The sequence below is a fragment of the Oncorhynchus tshawytscha genome, linkage group LG22 (assembly GCF_018296145.1).
Source record: "Oncorhynchus tshawytscha isolate Ot180627B linkage group LG22, Otsh_v2.0, whole genome shotgun sequence".
NCBI classification, from domain to species: domain Eukaryota; kingdom Metazoa; phylum Chordata; class Actinopteri; order Salmoniformes; family Salmonidae; genus Oncorhynchus; species Oncorhynchus tshawytscha.
The window spans coordinates 42,850,903-42,864,078 of record NC_056450.1 but is presented as its reverse complement, the minus strand read 5'-3'; the positions used below and the strand labels follow the sequence as shown (position 1 = coordinate 42,864,078).

Genomic DNA, 13,176 nt, shown 5'->3' with positions numbered 1-13,176 from the left:
CCGCTCCTGCAGGTTCATGCCCTGCAACATCATGAGAGTACGACCCTACTTCACACAGGAAGCGGCGCAGGTCCTAATCCAGGCACTTGTCATCTCCCATCTGGACTACTGCAACTCGCTGTTGGCTGGGCTTCCCGCTTGTGCAATAAAACCCCTGTAATTTATCCAGAGCGCCCACCTGGTTTTCAATCTTCCCAAGTTTTTACATCTCACTCCACTCCTCCACACACTCCACTGGCTTCCAGTCGAAGCTCGCATCCACTACAAGACCATGGTGCCTACCTACAGAGCAGCAAGAGGAACTGCCCCTCCCTACCTGCAGTCTCTGTTCAAACCCTACAGCCCTACCCGAGGACTCCGTTCTGCCACCTCTGGTCTCTTCGCCATAGGGTGAAGGGCCCAGTCCAAGCGCTCTGTCCTGCAACCCCAATGGTGGAACCAGCTTCGCCCAGAAGCAGAGTCCCTGGCCACCGTGGGAAAGCACCAGAAACCCTACCTCCTCAAAGAGTATCTTAAATAATCCCACTCCTCACCTCGGCCCCCCCCCTCTCTTTTCCTGAACCAACACTTGAAATAGTGGCGTTTTTTGTTTGTTAGCTTTGGAATAATGACTATGTGGAGGTCAGCTTGTTAACTAAATGTTCCTGGTTTAGCTGGTTTGTGGCTTTGCTACTTACAGGCAATACATCATCATGGACTATCAGACATAGTCGTTCACTTGTTTTCTCAAATGTTACAGTGAAAACCATTAAATCATAAAGTGTAACTTTGTCACCTTGCAATTAATCACTTATGTACTGAGGTGTGTTCTTTTTTGTTTGTGTCCTTTGGAAGGGTTGTTACTGATTTACATTTGAAAATATTAATTTTCGTTGTTTGACTTTTAGAAGCGGACAGAGGAGACCAGTAGCAGCAGATAATACAGTCCCTGTCCATGAGGAGGACCATGTCCTGCAGGATGAGTAGGTCCATGGCCTGCAGGATGAGGAGGACCATGTCCTGCAGGATGAGGAGGACCATGGCCTGCAGGATGAGGAGGACCATGGCCTGCAGGATGAGGAGGACCATGGCCTGCAGGATGAGGAGGACCATGGCCTGCAGGATGAGGAGGACCGTGGCCTGCAGGATGAGGAGGACCATGACCTGCAGGATGAGGAGGTCCATAGCCTGCAGGATGAGGAGGACCATGGCCTGCAGGATGAGGAGTACCATGAAAGCATGGCCTTCTTGTTGGAAGATGCTGTTGATGCTGAGATATTGTGAGATATTGTGAGAAGACGAGTATGAAGAGGAGGAGATCAAGAAGCCAGAGGAAGTTGAGGAACCACCACCTGAGACCTCTCAACTAGAAATAATGTGTTATTGTTATGTATTAGCAGGCCTTTTTTTTGTTTTATTCATATTTTATGCAGTATACTAAAAATTATCTATTTTCTCTCACCTTGTCTCTAAGTCTTTCTGTTGGTACTCTGTGTCCCCGTAACTCGTAGACACTCTGTCTTGTCCGAGAGCACGTTTCAGTCCTACGATGATGATGTTGATACACAGACACCGGAATCCCTATCGCGCCTGAACGTCCAGTTGGTTTGGATCTTGGCAGTGTACGTCAGGCAGTTCAGAAGGGAGAGACTTCTTCTTGTTGTTTTTCACACAGGCATTGGTTGCAGAGGTTTCTGTGTCCACAAATAGTCAAGGTTTGGAGACTTTGTTTTTGAAGTATCCATCGTATGGTGAATCCCTCAAAGCCTTGAAGTTACACGTACAGAATTCTACCGGTTTCTTTGGACTGCTCATTTACATGGAGTTTACCGAACTGCTTGACCTTCATCGATACTTGTGTACAAAGTCTCCTCGGGTTCTTAGGCTAGAGCTTTCATGTTGCTTAATCTCTTCAAAGCTCTGTTGGCTGCTTGACCTGTCACTAAGACAAATGGTCTAAGAAGACTGTGGTACCAAGACCATCTGGACCACCTGGACCACCTGGACCACCTGGACCATCTGGACCATCAGGACCACCTGGACCACCAGGTGACCATCTGGACCATCAGGACCATCTGGACCACCTGGACCACCTGGACCACCTGGACCATCAGGACCATCTGGACCACCTGGACCACCTGGACCATCAGGACCATCTGGACAATCTGAACCACCAGGACCACCAGGACCATCAGGACCACCTGGACCATCAGGACCACCTGGACCATCAGGACCATCAGGACCACCTGGACCATCAGGACCATCAGGACCATATCAGGACCACCTGGACCATATCAGGACCACCTGGACCACCTGGACCATCTGGACCATATCAGGACCACCTGATAACAGACATGTAAAGAAAGCTGTATCAGCCAAACCAAAACTGAGCCATAGATGAGCACATGTTCAAATCAAAAGGAGCAATCGGGAATCAAGCAGTATACGAATGGGAAGCCAACTAAGTGGTTCATTTAAATTATGGGTCATTGCTTCATCTTTCGATTCTAAAAGTCAACATCAGAAGGCCAGGATGATCGTGTGGTTGACATAGCCAGTAAAGTAGTTGAGGAATCATTTTTTTGCCAAACCATGTATGACCAGTATGGTTGAATAATAATAAGGCAGAACAGTTGAAACTGGAGCAGCAGCACGGTCAGGTGGACTGGGGACAGCAAGGAGTCATCATGTCAGGTAGTCCTGGGGCATGGTCCTAGGGCTCAGGTCCTCCGAGAGAGAGAAAGAAAGAGAGAATTAGAGAGAGCATATGTGGGGTGGCCAGTCCTCTTCTGGCTGTGCCGGGTGGAGATTATAACAGAACATGGCCAAGATGTTCAAATGTTCATAAATGACCAGCATGGTCCAATAATAATAAGGCAGAACAGTTGAAACTGGAGCAGCAGCACAGTCAGGTGGAAGTTGAAACTGGAGCAGCAGCATGGCCAGGTGGACTGGGGACAGCAAGGAGTCATCATGTCAGGTAGTCCTGGGGCATGGTCCTAGGGCTCAGGTCAGTTGAAACTGGAACAGCAGCATGGCCAGGTGGACTGGGGACAGCAAGGAGTCATCATGTCAGGTAGTCCTGGAGCTCAGGTCCTAGGGCTCAGGTCCTCCGAGAGAGAGAAAGAAATGCCTGATGCATTTAAGTACTTTTAAAAAGTGGGAGAGTCAAACCGAGTGTGGAGATATGTGTTGGTGTAGATTATTATTATTTTATTTTACCTTTACTAAACTAAAAACAGCCCCAGACTATTAAACTTCCCCCACCAGGACTGCCAGATGGTGAAGCGTGATTCATCACTCAAGAGAACGAGTTTCCACTGCTCCAGAGTCCAATAGCGGCAAGCTTCACTCCACTCCAGCCGACGCTTGACATTGCGCATGGTGATCTTAGGCTTGTGTACGGCTGCTCGGTCATGGAAAACCATTTCACTCCACCCCAGCCGACGCTTGGCATTGCGCATGGTGATCTTAGGCTTGTTTACGGCTGCTCGGTCATGGAAAACCATTTCCTGAAGCTCCCAACAAACAGTCAGAGTGCTGACGTTGCTTCCAGAGGAAGTTTGGAACTAGTGAGTGTTGCAACCGAGGACAAACAATAAGAAATCTGTGGTCCCGTTCTATGTGCTTGTGTGGCCTACCACTTCGGGGCTGAGCATGTTGTAGCTCCTAGATGTCTCCACTTCACAATAACAGCACTTACAGTTGACCGGGGCAGATCTAGCAGGGCAGACATTTTATGAACTGACTTGTTGACTTGTTGGAAAGGTGGCATCCTATTGGCGGTGCCACGTTGAAAGTCATTGAGCTCTTCAGTACGGGCCATTCTACTGCCAATGTTTTACTATGGAGATTTCATGGCCGTGTGCTTGATTTTATACACCTGTCGGCAATGGGTGTGTCTGAATTAGCCGAATCCACTCATTTTGATGGGGTGTCCACATACTTTTGTGTGTATATATAGTGTACATTTTGTTCCAGGAATGGCAGTGTAATCACGGAAAATGGGCAAACTGGTTAGTGCCAGATTACATTCAGAGAGAACCTTACTGTCAGTTAGGAGGTGTGGATGTTAATGACATCAAATCAAATTGTATTTGTCACATTTGCCCGAAAACAACAGGTACAGTGAAATGCTTAATTACAAGCCCTAACCAATAGCGAGGCTATATACAGGGGGTACCTGTGGGGTACTGAGTCCATGTGCGGGGTCACCGGTTAGTCGAGGTAATTGAGGTTAAATGTTCATGTAGGTAGAGTTATTAAAGTGACTATGCATAGATAATAACAACATAGACTAGTAGTGGTGTAAAATGGGGGGGGCATTGCAAACAGTCTGGGTAGCCATTTGATTAGATGTCCAGGAGTCTTATGGTTTAGGGGGTAGAAGCTGTTAAAGAGCCTCTTGGACCTAGACGTGGCGCTCTGGTACTGCTTGCCGTGCGGTAGCAGAGATAATGTCTTTTAGATGTGTTCCAGGAAAGACAGTAGGGAGAACTGGACTCGGTCTGTTTGTGTGGCACCTGAATGTGCAAACTGTTTTTTGTATCGTAAAGGACCAAAAATTGTTTTAGTTTGTGGCACTCCGGGGAGTTTGACTCGTTGTGGAAATAGATACTAGTAAAGGGATTCAGATGTAGACCAGATGTTCTCTAGTAAAGGGATTCAGATGTTCTCTAGTAAAGGGAATCAGATATTCACTAGTAAAGGGATTCAGATGTTCTCTAGTAAAGGGATTCAGATGTTCTCTAGTAAAGGGATTCAGATGTTCTCTAGTAAAGGGATTCAGATGTAACTCAGATGTTCACTAGTAAAGGGATTCAGGTGTTCACTAGTAAAGGGATTCAGATGTTCACTAGTAAAGGGATTCAGATGTTCACTAGTAAAGGGATTCAGATGTTCACTAGTAAAGGGATTCAGATGTTCACTAGTAAAAGGATTCAGATGTAACTCAGATGTTCACTAGTAAAGGGATTCAGATGTTCACTAGTAAAGGGATTCAGATGTAACTCAGATGTTCACTAGTAAAGGGATTCAGATGTTCACTAGTAAAAGGATTCAGATGTAACTCAGATGTTCACTAGTCGTTTTACTCTTTTCATGTTGCCCTTTCCTGCATGTCCCCTCTCCCATGTCCCGTCTCCCATGTTTTCACTTTCTTATCAAACACATCTTGCATGGCAGGCTCCCTTTATGTTTCATTCATGACTTATGGCCTTCGTGCTGTGAAGGACAATGTAAATTGTAATGACTGTAAAATAGTGTTGTGCTTTTGGAATTGTTCATGTTTCTGATGCTGTGTGTGATAGACTATATGCTAGTTGAACGTATAAATTGAAGTTAATACTTGTTGTTAAATGGCTTATTTGATTCCTATTTTGTAATACCAATTTGATTTGGATGAAAATGAACTGGGAAATGTTGTTGTTGTTGTTGTTGTTGTTGTTTACATGTTATGGTTATGATAGAACTTGGATTGTCTTCATTTTCAGGTTTGAATGACATTATTCTTTCACTGAAGTTATTGTTTTATTAATATGATATCACTTGTCTTTCCATGTCATATGTAAGAGTAAATGCTCTTTGTAAATAGTTTTGGTGCAGAGCTGATTTTATATTATCCATAGGTAAACAAATCATCAGCCAGAGCGTCAAGTGTGCGCTCTGAGAGCGAAACGAGATTGGTGGGGCTAAAGCTTAAGAGGGTGTAAACGATGCTGAATGGGTGTACTGTAGACAAAGAAGAGCTAAATAGTCATTTTTGTCCCTCATCAATCTGCACACAATACCCCGTAATGACATCACAATACCCCGTAATGACATCACAATACCCCGTAATGGCATCACAATACCCCGTAATGACATCACAATACCCCGTAATGACATCACAATACATCACAATACCCCGTAATGACATCACAATACCCCGTAATGACATCACAATACCCCGTAATGGCATCACAATACCCCATAATTACATCATAATACCCCATATTCAAACCCTTAACTCAGTACTTTGTTGATGCACCTTTGGCAGTGATTACAGCCTCAAGTCTTCTTGTGTAGGACACTACAAGCTTGGCACACCTGTATTTAGGGAGTTTCTCCCATTCTTCCCTGCGGTCTCTCCAGAGATGTTAGATCGGGTTCAAGTCCGGGCTCTGACTGGGCCACTCAAGGACATTCAGAGAATTGTTCCAAAAGCCACTCCTGCATGGTCTTGGCTGTGTGCTTAGGGTCTTTGTCCTGTTGGAAGGTGAACCTTCGCCCCAGCCTGAGGTCCTGAGTGCTCTGGAGCAGGTTTTCATCAAGGATCTCTCTGTACTTTGCTCCGTTCATCTTTCCCTCGATCCTGACTAGTATCCCAGTCACTGTCACTGAAAAACATCCCTACAGCATGATGCTGCCAACACCATACTTCACTGTTGGGATGGTGCCAGGTTTCCTCCAGACCTGATGCTTGGCATTCATGCCAATGAGTTCAATCTTGGTTTCATCAGGATGTCATGTGCCTTTTACTGAGAAGTGGCTTCTGTCTTGCCACTCTATGATAAAGGCCTGATTGGTTCGAGTGCTGCAGAGATTAGTTGTCCTTCTGGAAGGTTCTCCCAACTTCACAGAGGAACTCTGGAGCTCTGTCAGAGTGACCATCGGGTCTTTGTCACCTCCCTGACCAAGGCCTTTCTCCCTTGATTGCTCAGTTCGGCTAGGCGGCGAGCTCTAGGAAGAGTCTTGGTGGTTCCAGACCTTCTTCCGTTTAAGAATGATGGAGGCCACTGTATTCTTGGGGACCTTCAATGCTGCAGAAATGTTTTAGTACCCTTCCCCAGGTCATGTGCTGAATGCATGGTAAGCACGGATATTCTTGGAAAAAGTGACATTTGGATAAAATACCTCCCCCCCTCCTCTTGAATTTTGAGAATTATTTGACAATGGTAAGTGTCATAGAAACTGCAGAATATCCTCTTTCAGATACGGTAATCAACATGTTTTACCTGCATGTGACTCTGCAGGAGGATTTGATAAAGCGATGCTCCTTTCCCTGCACCTGTCAATTACAAGATGTGCCGATCTCTTCATGTACAATTTGACAACTGATCGGCCGAATATTGTCACTCAACAGATTGTCAATTTGAATAGTGTATATAGGCTATCTCTTACTATGTGTGAAATTAGTTTCAGTATAGTTTGTGTGTAGTTTCAATGGGGCCGTCTGTGCAGGCTGACTGGCATCGTTTCTTTCCCACTCATTAACTTGGCATCTTTAGCTTCATTGGATAAAAGCTGAGGATATGTTTAGCATTATGCTAAAGGACTACTGCAACACGCAGCATGTTTTCCGTCCTTATAACGGCTTATTTAACCAAAGTTAAACCTAAAAGAGAATGGTATCACCCTGCAAGGCACGCTGTTAAATTAGTAACATGAGTAGTAGAGGCTGATGAATAGGCATAACACAAACTCATCACTATTGATGTTATAAATTAAATTGACCTCTTTACCCTTGTCATTCAGTTAGGCCTAATTTAATTTGGATTGTGAAGTAACTTGCACCATTATTTCCCATTCTATTCATTTCTCATTCATTCAGTGGGCTGGCTTTAGCTTTACTGGATAAAGTCAAGGATATGTTTAGCATTATTCTAAAGGCCTACTGCAACACGTAGCATGTTTTAGTTGCCCTTACAATACATTAGATTAGTAAGTTAGGGAAAACAGTCCCGTAACAGCTTCTTTATTTATCTTTTAGCAAAGTAAAACATAAAAGGTAGGTTAGGTATCAACCCTAGAAGTCAAATGATTTGCTGCTAATAAATAGGCATAATACCAACTCATCATTACACTATTGTCTTTTCTAAATTAAATCAACCTCTTCAACCTCCTTATCATTCAGACTAATTTAAATGCAATTGTGAAGCACGTTCATTCATTTGTCATTCATTCAGTGAGGAGTGAGACACGCATTAGCGCTTGGCTGTGTTACCAACGTCCTACACCACATTGTGTAGGTGGGTTCAGTTGATTTATTTATCAAACCTCCGTGGTCGTTGGTCTATGGCGGTTCTAGTGTTAATGGATAACTCCACAATATAATAGCCACTGTTCTAGCAGGATTCTAGCTCTGTTTGCCATCAGTCAAATGGTGGGGGTTAGAATGCCTGTGTATAAAATGTAAGACAATAAATGATTTCTGTCTAAATATGTGAAGTCACCAAGAATGAGAGAGATTCATACTGTAACGGTTTTCTAGGTGTGAAGGAGAGTCGGACCAAAATGCAGCGTGTAGATTGCGATCCATGTTTAATGAACAAACGTAACACGAATACACACAAAACAATAAACGTAATGAAAACCGAAACAGCCTATACTTGTGTCAACTAACACAGCGACAGGAACAAAGACACTAAGGACAATCACCCACACCAAACTCAAAGAATATGGCTGCCTAAATATGGTTCCCAATCAGAGACAACGATAAACACCTGCCTCTGATTGAGAACCACTTCAGACAGCCATAGACTTATCTAGAATACCCCACTAGCTACAATCCCCCATATATACACACCACATACAAAAACCCATGCCACACCCTGGCCTGACCCAATAAATAAAGATAAACACAAAATACTTCGACCAGGGCGTGACACATACATGTTTCATCTCACGAATCTGATGATCCCATGTTGCTCATGTAATAACCTGAAAAGAATTGACAGTTCAACTACCTTTAAAAAAATATATATTTATACAAATTCATGTAGACCTAATGAACGATGTTATAATGTTGGTAATTTGTTGTGTTTAAATGTACAGGCATTACAACCCCCACATTGACAAATGGTAAACAGTGTTAGTACAGTGGCTATTAAATTGTGGAGTGAAATCCATTAACCGACTGTCTGGAACTGAATTAAACAGATGCTTACTCATCGTATTGTTATAAATACATTTGGTTGAATGGTAAAAACAAAAAACAAAAAGTATCTAATCTAAGCGTTCACCTTTAAGAAAAACACATCATAAATAATCATACAAAACAAAAGTCACACATGTGACACATGTCAAATTGTATTGGTCACGTGGTTAGCAGATGTTATTGCGAGTGTAGAGAAATGCTTGTGCTTCTAGTTCCGATGTACACATGTCCAACGGTTCATTTATGGCATTTATTACCGTGTGTGTGTGTGTGTGTGTGTGTGTGTGTGTTAGAACATCGCCACATGGAAACATGAAAAATAATCAGTTGAACCTCTCCTTCCTGTGTGTTTTTGTGAGACATTAAAGATATTATAGTTCTAGAAGATTCATCACTATAAATCATTAAAGATTATAATTATAACAGATACTGTAATTAAGGGGCGGCAGGGTAGCCGAGTGGTTAGAGCGTTGGATTACTAACCGAAAAGGTTGCTAGATTGAATCCCCGAGCTGACAAGGTACAAATCTGTCATTCTGCCCCTGAACAGGCAGTTAACCCACTGTTCCTAGGGCGTCATTGAAAATAAGAATGTGTTCTTAACTGACTTGCCTAGTTAAATAAAAATGTTAATATGTTATTAGAGATTATAATTATAGCAGAATCACCACTATACATCAATAGAGATTATAATTATTACAGATGATTTATTATGCATCATTAAAGATTATAAATATTACAGATGATTCATTATGCACCATTAGAGATTATAATTTTTACAGATACAACACTATACATTAGATATTATAATTATAGCAGTTACATCACTATGCATCATTAGAGATTATAATTATAGCAGTTACATCACTATGCATCATTAGAGATTATAATTATAGCAGTTACATCACTATGCATCATTAGAGATTATAATTATAGCAGTTATATCACTATGCATCATTAGAGATTATAATTATAGCAGTTATATCACTATGCATCATTAGAGATTATAATTATAGCAGTTACATCACTATGCATCATAGCAGTTACATCACTATGCATCATTAGAGATTATAATTATAGCAGTTACATCACTATGCATCATTAGAGATTAGAATTATAGCAGTTATATCACTATGCATCATTAGAGATTATAATTATAGCAGTTACATCACTGTGCATCATTAGAGATGATAATTATTACAGATAACAGCTGAAGTCGGAAGTTTACATACACCTTAGCCAAATACATTTAAACTCAGTTTTTCACAATTCCTGACATTTAATCCTAGTAAAAATGCCCTATTTTAGGTCAGTTAGGATCACCACTTTATTTTCAGAATGTGAAATGTCAGAATAATAGTGGAGAGAATGATTTATTTCAGCTTTTATTTCTTTCATCACATTCCCAGTGGGTCAGAAGTTTACATACACTCAATTACTATTTGGTAGCATTGCTTTTGAATTGTTTAACTTGGGTCAAACGGTGAGAGTTGCCTTCCACAAGCTTCCCACAATAAATTGGGTGAATTTTGGCCCATTCCCCCTGACAGAGCTGGAGTAACTGAGTCAGGTTTGTAGCCCTCCTTGCTCACACACGCTTTTTCAGTTCTGCCCACAAATATTCTAGGATTGATGTCAGGGCTTTGTGAGGGCCACTCCAATACCTTGACTTTGTTGTCCTTAAGCCATTTTGCCCCAACTTTGGAAGTATGCTTGGGGTCATTGTCCATTTGAAAGACCCATGACTGAGACCAGCCACCCAGACAGCTGATGAAACTGAGGAGTATTTCTGTCTGTAACAATGCCCCTTTGTGGGGGAAAAAACATCTGGTTGGCTGGGCTTGGCTCCCCAATGGTTGGGCCTGGCTCCCAAGTGGGTGGGCCTGGCTCCCAAGTGGGTGGGCCTGGCTCCCAAGTGGGTGGGCCTGGCTCCCAGGTGGGTGGGTGGAATTCAAGTGATTTAACCGAGGTCGGTCAATTAGTTTTTTAATAACGAAAAGGTTAATTGCTCAGCACTACCACACACCAGGCCTGGCCTTCTTGGAGACACAGAGGGCAGTCACTCACTGCTATTCCTCTGTCACCACAGTCTCTCCACCTCTCTTCCTCCCACCTTCCTCCCATCTTCCACCTCTTCCTCCCATCTTCCACCTCTCTTCCTCCCATCTTCCACCTCTCTTCCTCCCATCTTCCACCTCTCTTCCTCCCATCTTCCACCTCTCTTCCTCCCATCTTCCACCTCTCTTCCTCCCATCTTCCACCTCTCTTCCCCCATCTTTCCTTCCTCCCATCTTCCACCTCTCTTCCTCCCATCTTCTCTTCCTCCCATCTTCCACCTCTCTTCCTCCCATCTTTCTCTTCCTCCCATCTTCCACCTCTCTTCCTCCCATCTTCCACCTCTCTTCCTCCCATCTTCCATCTCTCTTCCTCCCATCTTCCACCTCTCTTCCTCCCATCTTCCACCTCTCTTCCTCCCATCTTCCACCTCTCTTCCATCTTCTCTTCAATCAATCAAATCAGCTGATGTCACAAAGTGCTGTATAGAAACCCAGCCTAAAACCCCCAAAACAGCAAGCAATGCAGGTGTAGAAGCATGGTGGTCACAGTCTCTTACCTCCTCAACCTTTTCTAGCTCTGTTAGCTACCTGGTTGTTGCTCATTTGATTTCAAGAGAGAGAGATAAATAAACAGCTAGAGAGAAAGACAGAGAGGGAGAGAAAGGGGGAGAGAGGGAGAAATAAACAGCTAGAGAGAAAGACAGAGGGAGAGAAAGGGGGAGAGAGAGAGAAAGACAGAGAGGGAGAGAAAGAGGGAGAGAGAGAGAAAGACAGAGAGGGAGGGAGAGAAAGAGGGAGAGAGAGAGAAATAAACAGCTAGAGAGAAAGACAGAGAGGGAAAGAAAGAGGGAGAGAGGGAGGGGGAAAGGTGGTTGAGCAGAGAATCGAATATAAATCATAGGATTTTTAATAGTATTTTTAAACAGGTGTCATCTATTAATCAATGAAATTGCCTTCCTTAGGTTAAATGCTTTTAAGAGGCGCATCATGGTTTCCTCTTGTCATCCGCAACACTTATTCACAGTAATATCCCACTGCTGAATCTCTCTCTGTGGTTACTAACACTCCAGAGAAGGTGCCCTTTCCTCCCACTCATTCCTCAGAGCTAATGGCCAGAAGCCTAATGCCATCATTAATGAGAGAGAGAGAGAGAGAGAGAGAAGTGGGAGAGAGAGAGAGAGAGAGAGAGAAGTGGGGAGAGAGAGAGAGAGAGAGAGAGGGGGGAGTGGGAGAGAGAGAGAGATAGAGAGAGAGAGAGAGAGAGGGGGAGTGGGAGAGAGAGAGAGATAGAGAGATTGTGGAAAGATAGAGGAGAGAGAGTGGAGATACAGAGGAGCGAGATAAAGACAGGAGAGAGAGGAGCGAGATAGAGAGAGGAGCAGGAGAGACAGAGAGAGAGAGAGGAGGAAATGGAGCTTAATTATTAGGCTGTAATTATATGTGTAGAGGAGAGACTCATATACTGTAGTTACTCCCAAAAGGAGTGTTGCAGAGGAGACATGAAACATGTTCTCTGTAGAAGAGACTTCTCTGCACATTTTAAAAATATGAAGAGGGAAGGAGGGAGGGAGAAGAGATGGATGGGACATGGATGGGAGTGTAGGCAGAAGATGGATGGGAGTGTAGGCAGAAGAGAGACAGAGAGAGAGGGAGAGAGAGACAGAGAGAGAGAGAGGGAATTGGGGTGCTTGAATTTGACCACATTGAGATAAAAACTAATATTTTAAAGAGTGTAAAAAAACAACGAATGCCTTTGATTTCATCAAATAATCAAATATTAAGTCAGTTTGTTCTCTGCTGCTGATTGGTTCCCCACAAACCATCTTCATGACAATCTTCTTCTCAGTTCCTAAAAGGAGAAAAACCCTCACACACAGTTGACTATCATTTCATATTAAAAAGAGTAACAAGGTTTTCTTTTGACAGCAACAATATGAAGGAATGGGAACGTGTTGTGGGTATGAAATTATAACAAGACTTCCTGTTTACATCAGAAGGTGTGGATCTATTTTCAACACTTTGTTGCTAACCTGCTTCCTGGTTACCAAGCAGGTAAATTCACAAACGCCCTTAAATAGTCAGTCAGACGGACGGACGGACAGACGGACAGACGGACGGACGGACGGACGGACGGACAGTGTGTTTGTGTGTGTGTGTTTCAACAAATGGATGTTCAATATTTGGCACTGATCCGTTTTCCAACTTGACTTGGTTTTCTGCTAG

The 13,176-nt window shown here is 43.3% G+C and overlaps 1 protein-coding gene across 1 annotated transcript in view; it reads left to right on the top strand.

Annotated features, from left to right (window-relative positions):
* oprl1 (opiate receptor-like 1) overlaps nucleotides 1-13,176 on the top strand; it is a 65,510-nt gene that overhangs the window by 27,994 nt on the left and 24,340 nt on the right. The window lies entirely within an intron of this gene.